This window comes from Chrysochloris asiatica, unplaced genomic scaffold (assembly GCF_000296735.1).
Source record: "Chrysochloris asiatica unplaced genomic scaffold, ChrAsi1.0 scaffold00006, whole genome shotgun sequence".
NCBI lineage: Eukaryota > Metazoa > Chordata > Mammalia > Afrosoricida > Chrysochloridae > Chrysochloris > Chrysochloris asiatica.
The window spans coordinates 16,383,165-16,397,351 of record NW_006408524.1 but is presented as its reverse complement, the minus strand read 5'-3'; the positions used below and the strand labels follow the sequence as shown (position 1 = coordinate 16,397,351).

Here is a 14,187-nt window from a genome sequence, read left to right as displayed (position 1 = left end):
ATGGAAGAATGGATAAACAAATTGTGGTACATACACACAATGGAATATTCTGCTACCTTGAAGAACAACAAGGAAGCTGTAAGCTATCACATAACATGGATGGACCTTGAGGACATTATGCTGAGTGAAATTAGTCAGTCACAAAAGGAGAAATACTGCATAGGACCACTACTATATAAGACTATGAAAAATAACCCATACTAAAGGGAGGGAGGGTGATTCTTTGCTGGTTACTGGGATGTGGGAGATGGGGTTAGGGGAGGGAGGGGAATGTGGAGTACAGGGAAGGGAATAGACACAGGATATTGGGTGCTAGGGAGGGGGGCAATACACAAGAAGGGGGGAATGGAAAAACAAGGTGGATGGGAAAACAGGCAGGTTTGCATGGGCTAAGTGAGACAGAGGTAAATAATGATGTATGCACAACCTTGGAACAACAGGGCTCTGGGATAAAGGGATTGAGACATGGTTGGAGTGGGCAAAAGGGGGGGAATTTTTTTAAGTTGCTTGGTTGTCTTTTGAATCTGGTTTCCCTAGCATACCATTATGAAATAGACACTTGAAAGGGGTGAGAAAGGAATAGTCAAAAATGTCACCATAGAAAGCTTGTAAGTACAGGGAACTTGGACAACTTGGACACTGGCTAGCCAAAATGGGGAGGCTACAAAAGCAAGAAGTGACTGGCTTACAAGCTTTCAAGAGGGAGCCTAGATCCAGAGGGTATGGAGGAAGGTAGAATCTCCACTGAGTAGTATCCAATCTGTCTGGGCGGGGCTAATGAAAGGAGATGGGGATAGGTCCCTTGTGGTACAATGGTGAATAATTGTTGTCAGAACTGACTGCGAGGGTTGAAATGTAAAGGTGGACGTTTTGTAGCAAAAGGAGGGGAGTGACTGACTATGCAGTCCAGGAACCTAGGTCTCTGGAACCATCAAGGGAGAGAGCGGAATATGAGACCCTACCCAGAGAAGCAGTGTCCCTAGAGATGGAAGCAGAGACAATGATGTGGAGAGATGGAGCGGCTGGGGACTCTAGACCCAGAGAGGGAGAGGGAGAGGGACTGTGTTCTGATGACCATGGGGGGCAGGCTTGCAGGCTATATATACCCTTTGATTGGTTGATGATGCATGGAGGGGATTGTAACCATAGCAATGAAATGATATACAATAGGATGAATGTAAAGCTAATGTTCTCCCATGTAAACTATCACATAATTAACACACACAAAAAAAGAAGATGGAAGTATTACACAGAGGCACTGTACCAAAAAGAATTGGTCAATGTTCAACCATTTCCTAATGTTCCATATGATCAAGAACTTATGGTATCAAAGCTGCATTAGAGATAAACTAGATTCCAAGAATTGACATGTTTCAACAAACTGGTGAAGTGCTGGAGGTGCACATTCATCTATATGAAGAAATTTGGAAGACAGCTACCTGGCCAACAGATTGTAAATGATCATATTTATGCCCATTCTGAGGAAAGGTGACCCAGTAGAATGCACAAAATCATCTACCTATCATTAATATCACATGTAAGTAAAATTTTGCTGAAGATAATTAAAAATCAGTTGCAGCACTACATCGACTCGGAGCTGCTAGAAATTCAAGTTTAATTCAGAAGAGTACTCAGAATGAGGTCTATCATTGCTGACATCACAAGGCTTTCGACTGAAAACAGAGAATACCAGAAAGATGTTTACTTGTGTTTTATTGACTATGCAAAGGCATTCTACTGTGTGGATCATAACAAACTTGGATACCATTTCTAGGAATGGATATTCCAGAACTCTTCATTGTGCCCATAGACCAAGAACAGTCATTAGGCCAGAACAAAGGGATACTGAATGGCTTAAAATCAGGAAAGATAGGATGCAGGGTTCTATCCTTTCGCTGTATTTAGTCATTCTGTATAGTGATTATATGAAGAAGAACATGGCATCAAGATTGAAGGAAGATTCATTAACAACCTGTGATATGCAGATGACACAAGCTTACTTGCTGGAGGCAAGTAGCTATTAATGTATTCAAGACTACAGCTTTCAGGATGGATTGTATCTCAATGTAAAGAAAACAAAAATCCTCACAATTGGAATAATAAAGAACATCAAGATAAGTGGAAAAAAGACAGTGAAGTTGTCAAAGGCTTTATTTTGCTTGGATCCACAATCAGCATTTTTAGAAACAGCAGTCAAGCAATCAAATGATGTGTAATGTAGTAGGCAAATCTGCTGCAAAAGATCTCTTTAAACTTCTTGACATCAAGAGTAAAGATGCCACTTTGAGGATTAAGGTAATCCTGACCAAAGCCATGATATTTTCAATCTCCTCATATGCATGTGAAAGTTGGGCAATGAATAAGGAAGACCATAGAAGAACTGATGCATTTTAATTATGGTCTTGGAGAAGAATATTAAAATAATATGGACTCCCAGAAGAACAAGTTTGTCTTGGAAGAAGTAGACACAATGCTCCTTAAAAATTGGATGGTGAGCTTTCTTCTCTTCTTCTTTGGACATGTTGTCAGGAGGAATAAATCACTAGAGTGGTTATTAAAAAAAAAATGTGAAGATGCCCAATGAGATGGAATGACACAGTGGCAGCAACAATGGGCTCAAACATAAACAAAGCAACTGTGAGGATGGTACAGGACTGGACAATGTTCTGTTCTATTGCGCATGGGGTCCCTGGGAGTTGGAACCAGCATGATGGCACATAACAACATCATCAATAACAATAACAACCCTAGAATGCATCATCTTCTTAATGAAACCAAACCAAATCCACTGCCATGGAGTCCACTCCAACCCCTAGTGACCCTGTGTAGGATTTCCCAGACTGCAAATCTTTACGGAACTAAACAACCTTATCTTTCTCCCGAACTACCAACATTAATTAGCAGCCCAGTGGCTTAACCCACAGCATCACCAGGGATGCTTATTTACTTAATAGAATCTGAAATTAGTAACTTTACCACTTCCCAAAACTGCAAGGATCTCATAACACTTTTATCTATTTACATCTTTTTCAACTTTATGTGTCATTATTGTTAAGTCTTTAATTCTACATTGATTTAAACCCTGTGAGACAAAGTTACCAATCACAGGAAATCAATAATAATATCAGTGAAAGAGAATAATAATAAAATAAGAAGAGAACTCATCTGACCATGCTATTGATACCATCCCCTACCACCAACTTTGAATGTTTTCTATCTGAATTTTATTATTTTTTAATTAATCGTCTTTCATTTCCCTCTTTCTTCAGAAAATATTTATGCTTTCATAATTTTACATCAGAGTCCTGGTGTGGCACTGTGGGTTAATGCGCCAGACTGCAAAGCTGTTTGAACTGCAAGGTCAGCAGTTCAAGCTCAACAGCTGTTCCTCGGAAACCCTATATAGGGTCACTATGGACTCGATGGCACTTAACAACAACAACAATTTTACATCATCTATCTTGAATATTTCGAAGTATGTATATTAGCCACATACATATATATGCATACATGTATCTACACATATACACACATACACATGGAGTTGTTATTGCAGATGGAATTTTCTTTTATATTTTCCAATTAACAACTGAATTGGTATAATCTATTTATCACTATGTAGTAGGTATCTTATTGACCACTTTATTGTTATTCCTTATAAGTTCCAAGATATTTTTTGATGAATTCTGTTGGTTTTCCTATGTAACTAATCTTAACACAGTAAGAACAATAAATGTTCTCTTTTCCAGTAGACATAACTCAGATACATATGCTCTGTTTTAACTTATTGGCCAGAAATCTAGGTCAGACTGGTGGGAAGAGGGTCTATTTTTAGATATGCTATCATATTATCAAATGTAAATGTGATTGATGTCTAAAATCACAAGCCAGTTTATTTACAATAAGAAACATCTTCCAATGATTATTAATGTTATTTGTTTCTACTTTCTCATCCCCGATTCTCTTGAGCCAGTTTTATTTAGGCTCCCCTGACTCCACTGGGGGGGGGGGGAATTATTTTAATAACAACCACCACCAAACTCTACCTTGTTAAATCGATTTCTCTGTCCTCAAATTGCTTAACTTGTGAGCTGTTTTGACAAGGTTGAGCGTATTCTCTTACTGAAGCATATTCAGTTGACTTTCAGGACTGCTCAGGTTTTCCTCCTTCCATTTAACTGCTCCTTCTCAATCTCCTCTATCAGATCATCCTCTTCTTTCTACCCTCTAAATATTGGAATGCTCAATGACTCATCCCTGTCTCTATTTTCACTCACCCTCTAAGTAAAGTGTTCTACCCCTGGCCTTTTGTGGTAGGCAGAATTCTAAAATGATCTTCTGAGATTCTAGCTTTTGGTATACTCACACCTTCTCCCAGCAGTTCGATCAAACACAAATTTACAGATGGAATCCCATATCTCAAATGAGTTGACTTTTGGATCAGCAAATTACCCAGGTACGCCTGAACTCATCGGATGAGCCCCTTAAAAGAAGAGCTTTTTCTCTAGTAAGTCTCAGAAGAGTGAGTCAGAGACTCAGAGGATGAAAAGGATCTGATCAACTACTGCTGACTTGAGAAGGAAGGGAGCCCATGACAAGGACTTCAAGTGACTACAAGGAGGCGAGAGGAGCTTCAGTCCACACTCAGCAAGGTAAGGAAAGGAGCCCTGGTGGCATAGTTGGGTTAAGCATTGGACTGCTAACTTCAGGATCAGTAGTTTAAGTCTACCAGCCTCTCTGTGAGAGAAGGATGAGGCTTTCTACCCCATAAAGATTTGTTGTTGTTGTTAGGTGCCATTGAGTTGGTACCGACTCACAGTGACCCTATGCATAACAGACCGAAACGCTGCCCAATCCTGGGCTAACCTCGCAATCATTTCTATGTTTGAGCCCATTGATGCTGCCACCATGGGAATCCATCTCATTGGGGATCTTCCTCTTTTTCTCTGCCCCTCCACTTTACTAAAGTCCTTCTCCAGTGACTGGCCCCTCCTGATAATATGTCCTAAGTATGAGAGATGAAGTCTGGCCATCTTGACCTCTAAGGAGAAATCTAGCTGTACTTCATCCAACACAGATCTATTTATTCTTTTGGCAGTCCATGGTACTTTCAATATTCTCCTCCAACACCATAACTCAAATGCATCAATTCTTCTATGGTCTTCCTTATCATTATACAATTTTCACATGCATATGAGGTTATTGAAAATACCATGGCTTATATCAGGCACACGTTAGTCCTCAAGCTGACATCTTTGCTCTTCAGCACTTTAAAGAGGTCTTGTACAGGAGATTTGCCCAGTGCAATACATCATTTGATTTCTTGACTGCTGCTTCCATAAGTGTTGATGGTTGATCCAAGCAAAATGAAGTCTTTGACAACTTCAATCTTTTCTCTATTTTTCTTGGTGTTATTTATTTGTCCAGTGGTGAGGATTTTTGTTTTCTTTACATGGAGGTACAACTCATACCGAAGACTGTGGTCTTTGATCTTCATCAATAAGTATTTTAAATCCTGTTGGCTTTCAGCAAACAAGGTTGTATCATCTGCATATCGCAAGTTGTTAATGTGCCTTCCTCCAATCCTGATGTCATGTTTTTCTTCATAGAACCCAGCTTCTCTGATTATTTGTTCAGCATACAGATGGAAGAAGTGTGGTAAAAGAAAATAGCCATAAAGATTTACAGCTTCAGAAATCCTATGTAAGATCACGATGAGTTAGAATGGGCATGACAACACCCAACCACCATCATGGTAAATAGAAACTTCAATCCTGAACCACAAGAAACTGAGTTCTATTAACATCACAAATGCATTTGGAAGCAGATCTTTCCCCAGAACTTCTAGATGATAAATAAGCTCCACGGATTTCAGTCTTCCTGAGTAGAAAACCCAGTCTTGGCAGACCACATTTCTAATGCATAAAACTGTAAACTAATAAGTGGATGTAGCTTTAAGTCAGTTAAGTTTGGGGTAATTTGTTAGCCAATAGTAGAAAACTAAGCTCTGGTTTCATAGTGGTTACAAATAGGGCTGCTAACCTCAAGGTCAGCAGTTCAAAACTATCAGCTGTTCCGTGGCAGAAAGATGAGGCTTTCTGTTCCCATAAAGATTTACAGCCTCAGAAACCCTGCAGGGTCGTTATGAGTTGGAACCAACTCCACAGCACCACCACCAATACAAATATTATCTGCATTTCTTAAATGTGTGTCTCCAGCTCAAATCTTTACCATTCTCTCTAGTCTCATATATCTTAAGTACCAATGAAGTATCTAAGGAGCCCCTGGTGGTACTCCATTGAGACATTGGGCAGTTAACCCACAAGGTCAGAGGTTCCAACCCACGAGCAGCTCTGAGAAGAAAAGATGCTGCTGCTTGCTCCTGCAAAAATTTACAGTCTCAGCAACCCTTTATAGAATCGTTGTGCCTTGGAATTGGCTAGATGGCAATGGGTTAGTGTGTATGCAATATCTTCCCTTGATTTCTAATAAACACCTCAACAATATGAATAAAACAGAAATCTTGATTCTCCTTCTTGAATACCTCTGGTTTAGAATGTCCTCATGAGAGAAACTTACACAGCCCTGAGAAGGCAGGAACTAAGTTGCAGTTTGGAGTCCTTTTGTGGTGTTGTGGGTTAATGAGCTGGACTGCAAAGTTGGTTTAAACAGCAAGGTTGGTGGTTTAAGCTCACCAGATGCTCCTAGGAAACCCTATATGGGGATGGTTATGTGTCAGAACCATCTCAATGGCATTTAACAGCAAAAAGTGTTGCCTGAAGCTGTACTTGCAGGCTGATACGTGGGGGAACTGGGAGATTAACTGCTTCCAAAGGAAGCAGAATCTTTACAGGAGCAGAAAGCCTCACCTTTCTCCACTTCAATACTAGAGACTGAGACAACTGCTTGGAGCGTCTCAGAGATTTTTGAGGATTGTAGAAGCTCTGCAGTGAGCTTGTGAAAATCACTGGCTTCCATGTATCAAACTGAGATCTTCAGTTGAGATCTATTCTTGTTGACTTCCAGTGTAGGCCTTTCTGATCTCTCTTCCTCAGTTCTTCCAAAGTGGTATAAAATATTCATTCCTATATTATACTTTTCATACCTGTATGCACAGAGTAGCTGGTATTTTTCTAAACCTTAACTGGTATCTCTGCTCACTGCCCTGTAACTTCCTCACCAAATAAAATGGCATTTTCATTTACTTAAGAACCGATGCCCACAGGTAGGGCTCATCCTTGATTTCTCTTTTAATTCCTGACTTCTCTGGTAGCATAGTGGTTACGAGTCGGGCTGCTAACCTCAAGGTCAGCAGTTTGAAACTGCCAGTGGTTCCGCAGGAGAAAGATGAGGCTTTCTGCTCCCGTAAAGATTTACAGCCTCAGAAACCCTATACAGGGTTGCTATGGGTGGGAACCGACTCAACAGCACTTAACAAGAATCACACCAAATAATATGAGGGGATGTCAAAAAGTAGTTTTACTAGGGTCCCAGTTTGTAGTCACATAGATTTATTCCAAACAAAGCACTTTAAACATGTCTCTGTGATTCGTGGATGGCTGCAACTTCTTTCGCTACTACACTTGTCTTAGTCTCCTTAGATTACCATCAAAGAAAGATTCAGTGAAAACAGCTTCTACTGAGAGGATATGCTGGGCCAGTTACATTCAAGGCAGAGAGATCAGTTTAGAAAATTATAGCAACTCTTTGGAGGATTCCAAACGGCTGATCTTGCTAGGTTTTCTCAAAGGACACAGGATTATCACAGGGGCTTATGATGAAAATGTTTCAAGAAAATTTTAAATTTCATTGGTGAGAACAAGGTCAGGAAAGTTGCACCTGAAGAATTTTTTTTCCTTTGTTTTATCACAACAACGCACCTACTCCTTTAAGTGTAGCAAAGGCTGCCTATGAGAGTTTTGTTGGGAAGCCTTACCCCATCCTCTCTATCGCCATTATCTTGCCTCTTCAGGCTTCTTTTCAGTCCCCAAACTTTGAGAACATTCAAAGGAGCAGGCTTTCAATCTCTTGAGGATACCAAAGCTGTTTTGATGTTGTATAAATCGAAGAGTAAGGAGCTCTGGTAGCGTAGTGGTTATTAAATCGGGCTGTGAACCGTAAGGTTAGCAGTTCAAAACTACCACCTGTTCTGCAGGAGAAAGATGAGGCTTTCTGCTCCCATAAAGATTTATAGCCACAGAAACCCTGTACAGGGTCACAATGGCACATAACCACCACTAACAAAATCAGAGTTCAGGACTCTTCAGGGAACTGTTAAAGAGATGGAAATACTGACTTCAGAAATGTATAAACCTAGATGGAGAAGATGTCTAGAAAATGTACCTTCATATTTGATATTTTGGTTTAATAAAGAGTTCTATTATCTTAAAGGAGCTCTGGTAGCGTAGTGGTTACCAATCGGGCTGCGAACCTCAAGGACAGCAGTTCGAAACTACCAGCCGCTCCGTGGGAGAAAGATGAGGCTTTCTGTTCCCGTAAAGATTTACAGCCTCGGAAACCCTGTACAGGGTCGCTATGGGTCGGAACCGACTCGACGCCACTTAACAACAACAACAATGATCTTATAGCAATAATCTTTTACTTACCTACAATCACTTGTATATGCAAGAATGTTGAATCTACTTCCAACTCAGCCAAATCATACTACTTTTTGTTATCTGTACCACAGCTATCCCACTGCAAGCCACCATTATTTTTACCTGTCTCCTGAATCTCCTGTTCCCAACTCTATTCAAGGAACAGCTGGACTGGTTTTGTTTTTTGTTTTCCTTGTTTGTTCTTTTTTTAATTAACTAGAGATTTTCTTTTTCACTGCATATTCTTTTTTTTCAGGGCATGGGAGATTGTATTGAATATTCAGGACTCCACAAAGCCCTCTATAAAAACAGTACACATCTCTCCTTAGTCACACACATGACGAAGGGCCACCCCGCAAGGAAGGGGACACCCCTCAAGTTACCTTCAAGAAGGAGGTTTCCAGGACCATCAGAGTGTAGTTGACCATCAGTACGGGGCATGGGAGTTGGGGGTACACTCCAGGGCTTGAGAGTGTACCCTAGGAACTGGAGGGTATACCCCAGGAGGTTGGGGATGAACCCCTGGATGCTGGGAGTGGACCTGTGGAACCTAAGGGTGGACCTCTGCTTGGAGCTTGGGATGAATTCCTGAATCTTCTGGGTGCACTCTAGGTACCTGGGGATGAACAGCAGGAGCAGGTGGGTGAACCCCCGTAGGCCGAGGGTGAAGTCCAGTAGTCGGTAGGTGTTACCCTGGAGCTGGGGGATGGACCCACTGGGGCAGGAGGAATGGACCCCAGAGGTTGGTAGGTGAACAACCTGAGCTGGGGGTTGGACCCCGGGGGCTGGAAAGGAGCCTGGGGTGACCAGAGGGTACAGGCCCTGCAGTAGCAGGGTCAGAGCGCCAGGTGGGGATGGAGGCAAGGCCTCAGGCAGCGGTAGCGTGGACACATTCTGTTCATCATGGGAGGCGGGGATCGCTTCACCCTGTGGAAGGCTCCGCATGGAGGTTGGGTGGTACTGGGGACTTCTCCATCTCAAAGTGGAACTGTAGGAAGAATTGCTTGGTCTCCTGATTCCACTGGACACAGAACTTGCCTCGGCCTAGTCCAGCTCTCTGCTGGGTACCTTGAAGCCGATGATCTCAAAGGGCTCCGTGGTCATCAGCAGGAACTGCCAGAGCCTGTCTGGCCGCTTGATCCCCTACTCATGAAACAGTGCGGACATGAACCAGTGACACAGCATGATGCCCGCAGAGATCTCCCGGCAGTCCATCTGGAAGAGCAAGCTCTGCAGGCCACCTCTGTGTCCCTCTGTTTGGTCACTTTGTAGCCCAGGCGGCCGATCTTCACATCCTCACAAGTTTCTTCTCCTCGACCTCGACCTTCTGGGGTGCAGGCTGGGCCAGGCCACCTCTCCTGGGCCTTTTTTGGCAGCGCTCTGGGCAGGTTTTTCCGGAGGTGTGCGCTAGATAGCTGTCCTCCTTGTGCAACGTCAGACAGAGTTGCACTCACAGGAGACCAGGTGGTTCTGCATGAAATATGAGCCCTTGTTGATGTCCATGGTCTCCACGGCCAGCTCTCAAGTGTTCTGGGTTGCTCTCTGTGGAGGGCACATCATGGATCCCAGTCTTGCTCCTGAGTTGGTGCTGAAAGTCCATGGTGTTGGTCTTGGGGACCACCACAACTAGCACAATCTATATTCTTGAAGAACTTTTAAGAGCATCTTGAAGAAGACATTGTCCCCAGTAACTAGTCTCAGTTTCTTGGTTTTCTTCCACCAGATACTGAATAATATGATAATTCTTTAGATTCCAGACATTTCGCTGTCTCAGCACTCTATGGCTTTTTTTCTGTTAGCTAGAAAGACTGTTTTTCTTCAAGAGTTGGATATCTAAGTAGTAGAATTCATCCATGCAAGTCATCTGGCTTCCACCCCCAGCTCATATGCCTCAGAGCCAACCACCACTTGTGTCAGTGGAAACTCAGCAAGTTTCAGTGAAGTTTCTGAGCCAGGATAGATGGTGAAGAAAAGCCTGATAGTTTATTCCAAAAATTCAGCCAATTAAAACCCTATGAATCACAACCATCCAATCCACAATCCACTTTTTATTTATTTATTTTTTTAGTTTTTATTGTGAATTACGTGATAGTTTACATGGGAGAACATTAGCTTTACTTTCATTCTATCGTATATCATTTCATTGCCATGGTTACAATCCCCTCCATGCATCATCAAACAATCAAAGGGTATGCCCTGCAAGCCTGCCCCTGAGTCATCCTACAGTCCAATCTTGAGGATGGTGCAGGACTTGGCAGTGTTTTGTTGGAGGCTAAAGGAACAAATATGTAATTCTCTTTAGTAGGCACAGGTGAACACTCACATATAAATACCATTTTGCATTTTTCTGCAGTGTTTGTACAATTGCCTGTAGTTTATCTGACAAAACCCACCTTGTTTAGAATTTTTTTTAATGATAGAAAGTTTTAGGAAATTTCAAACATATGCCAAAGTAGAGAGAATAGTAGAATGAACTCACATCTGCCCATCACCCAGTTTTAACAATTAACATCTCATCAGTAATTTTGTTTGATCCATTCTCTCACCCACTTTACTTCCTACCTTCGATAATTTTGAAACAAATCCTAAGCATCATATTAATTCACCTGTAAATGTTTCATTATATTATTCTAAAACATAAATGAGTTGCTGTCAAGTTGACTGTTATCCATAGCAAGCCCATGTATGTTGGAGTAGAACTGTGTTTGGTATGGTTTTCACGGACTGATTTTTGAGACGCTGTCTTGGTGTTATCTGTTGTTGCTCTAACAGAAATACCACAGGTGGATTGCCTTAGTACACAGAAATGTATTCTCTCACATCTTAGAGAGCCAGAATCTAAATTCAGAGCACTCTCCTTTTAGTATCTATAGGCCCAGCCTTTCTTGGAGATCTCTATGTGTGTTGACATCAATCTTTTCGTGGATCTCTGAGTATCACAGTGTAGTGACCCAGGTCCAAAGGATGCACTCCACTCTTGGTTCTTCTCTCTTGGTGGAAGCGGGTCCTTCTTTCTCTGCTCACTTCTCTCTCCTTTTATCTCCTATGAGATCAAAGGTGTTATATGTCACACTCTTGGGAATCTCTAGTACATCGGACCAGGGTTGGATCAGGGTTGTGATGGGACTAAGGTGGGTGTATTCCACTCTTAATCCTCTGACTTGTGTATCCCATCAGATCATATCATGGGGGATCAGCCCATAATTGCCAAACCACTGAGCATCATGATCCAGCCAAGCTGTATTTATTTGGGGGAAAACACAATTTAATCCCTGACAGGAGTAAATTGTCAGGGCTTTCTTTTTAGGAATCTCTAGGTAAATTCAACCTTCCAAACTTTTGGTTGGCAACTGAATATGTTAACTCTTTGCAACACCTAGAGAGCTCTATAAATATTTTCATATTATTGTGAATCAAGTATCATTGTTCTGATTAATTCTTTGGCAGTTTCCTAACACATGATATTTCTTATTGGCCATGTCCCTCCTTAAATCAAAGTCACTGCCATGAAATACATTCCAACTCATAAAGACCCACTGTCTTGCTGCAAAGGTATGCATGCTTATCCTAGACAATTATACTTGTTTTTGTCATCCAGAGTCCCAAGTCCTTCTCGATGTGCCACCAGTAGATCACTCTGGGAGTCCAGACTTTTCTTACTTTGAGTAGAAAGTTAGTTCTTTTGGTGACTGTTCTCAAATACAGATTAACCTGGAAAGAAAGGGATATTTACCTGTCTCAAAATGATCCATCTAGTTGTTTTCTTTCAATAAAAAAAAGAAAAACAGAGTCAATTTCTCCCTGTGAAGAAGAACACTCTGAAATTCAAAGTTAACAGCTCAAACCGCAGTCTTTAAAATAATGATTGTTTTCTTCTTGCCATATTATCATGTATGTGTCAGAGTCTAATCAATTCTTGTAAACCTTAAAGTCATACAAGGTGAACTTGCATACGTGTCTGCTCTGTGGGTAACTTCTAGCTTTTAGAAACCAAATCTGTTTTCACTGTAGTTCCCAAAGTTCTGACTTCAGTTCTTGTGAGTTTATTGCTTCCTGGGTTAGTTATGGCAACTGATTTGTTTCTAGAAAATTTTGTATTTCACAGCACTCTTCAAGTACATTGTCATGGTCCCATTGTTTTTCGAATTGACTACATAGTGCTGCATGTCATCCCAAACCCATTATGTCCAGTCAATCCCATAGGGCTGCCCCATACCGTTTTCAAGGCTGTAAATCTTTACAAAAGCAGACTGCTGCATCATTTTCCCATGGAGTGGCAAGGGGGTTTGAACCACCAAACTTTTTTGGTAATCAGCCAAGCACTTAACCACTGTGCCACCAGGGTTTCTCCCATGTCATTATATATCCCTTCTTGTTGCTGAAATTAATATTTATGTCCTCCTATTTCTTTCTTTTTTTTTTTTTGGACTTTCTTTTATTAAGCACTTCAAAGCAAATGTTTACATTTTTACTTCTTGTGGATTTATAATTTTATGTTTGTACTCATATTTTTATTATCTACTTTTTCTTTCTATTGTAGGCTCTTTTCTGACTCTGTTCTTACAACATTTTTTTAATGTTTACTTGGTTGTTGTTGAGAATGTACACAGCAAAACTTACACCAAATCCACGGTCTCTACACTAAGGTCACGCTTGGAGCTGGGTGGCCATTCTTATCATGGGTTTCTGACTTGTTCCTCCTTTATTAACATAATTGGATTCTCACCAAGGTACCCGTCTAAGCTTTCAAGTTGCTGTTGTCATTTTGATCCCAAATAACTAGTTTACCAACATCTTTTGAACAGTGTATACAGGGTCTCGGTGAGTTAGAAGCAATTCAGTAGTATTCTACGACAGCAACAATGCTGTTGTTGTTGTTGTTAGGTATTGTAGAGTCAGCTCCAACTCACCACAACCTTTTACACAACAGAAGGAAACAGTGCCAGGTTCTGCGCCATCCTCACAATTGTTATATTTGAACCTGTTATTGCAATTCCCAATAAATAAAATCCGAAGTTCATCTCCCTGGGGGTTGTTGTTGTTGTTAAGTGCCATCGAGTCGGGTCCGACCCATAGCGACCCTGTACAGGGTTTCCGAGGGTGTAAATCTTTACGGGAGTAGAAAGCCTCATCTTTCTCCCGCGGAGCGGCTGGTAGTTTTGAACCGCTGACCTTAAGGTTCGCAGCCCGATTCGTAACCACTACGCTACCAGAGCTCCCTGGGGGTAGTCCTCTCTTTTACTGACCTTACCAAGCGTGATGTCCTTCTCTTGGGACTGGTCCCTCCTGATAACATGCCCAACAGACACAAGTAAAGTCTCACCATTCTCACTTCTAAACAACATTCTGGTTGTACTTCTTCCAAGATGGATTTTTTTTTCCAGCAGTCCGTGTTACTTTCAGTATTCTATATCAACACTCAATTCAAATACATTAATACTTCTCTTGTGTTCCCTATTTATTGTCCAGCTTTCACATGGATCTGAGGCAAATAAAAGTATCATGACATGGTCAGGAGCACCTTAGTCCTAAAAGTGGCATCTTAGCTCTTTTATACTTTAAAGAGATCTTTTGTAGCAGATTTAACCAA

General features: G+C 41.4%; 1 pseudogene; it reads right to left on the bottom strand.

Annotated features, from left to right (window-relative positions):
• The window catches only part of LOC102829490, a 52,428-nt pseudogene extending 42,231 nt beyond the window's left edge, over positions 1-10,197 (bottom strand).
• Between the last annotated feature and the right edge of the window lie 3,990 nt (positions 10,198-14,187).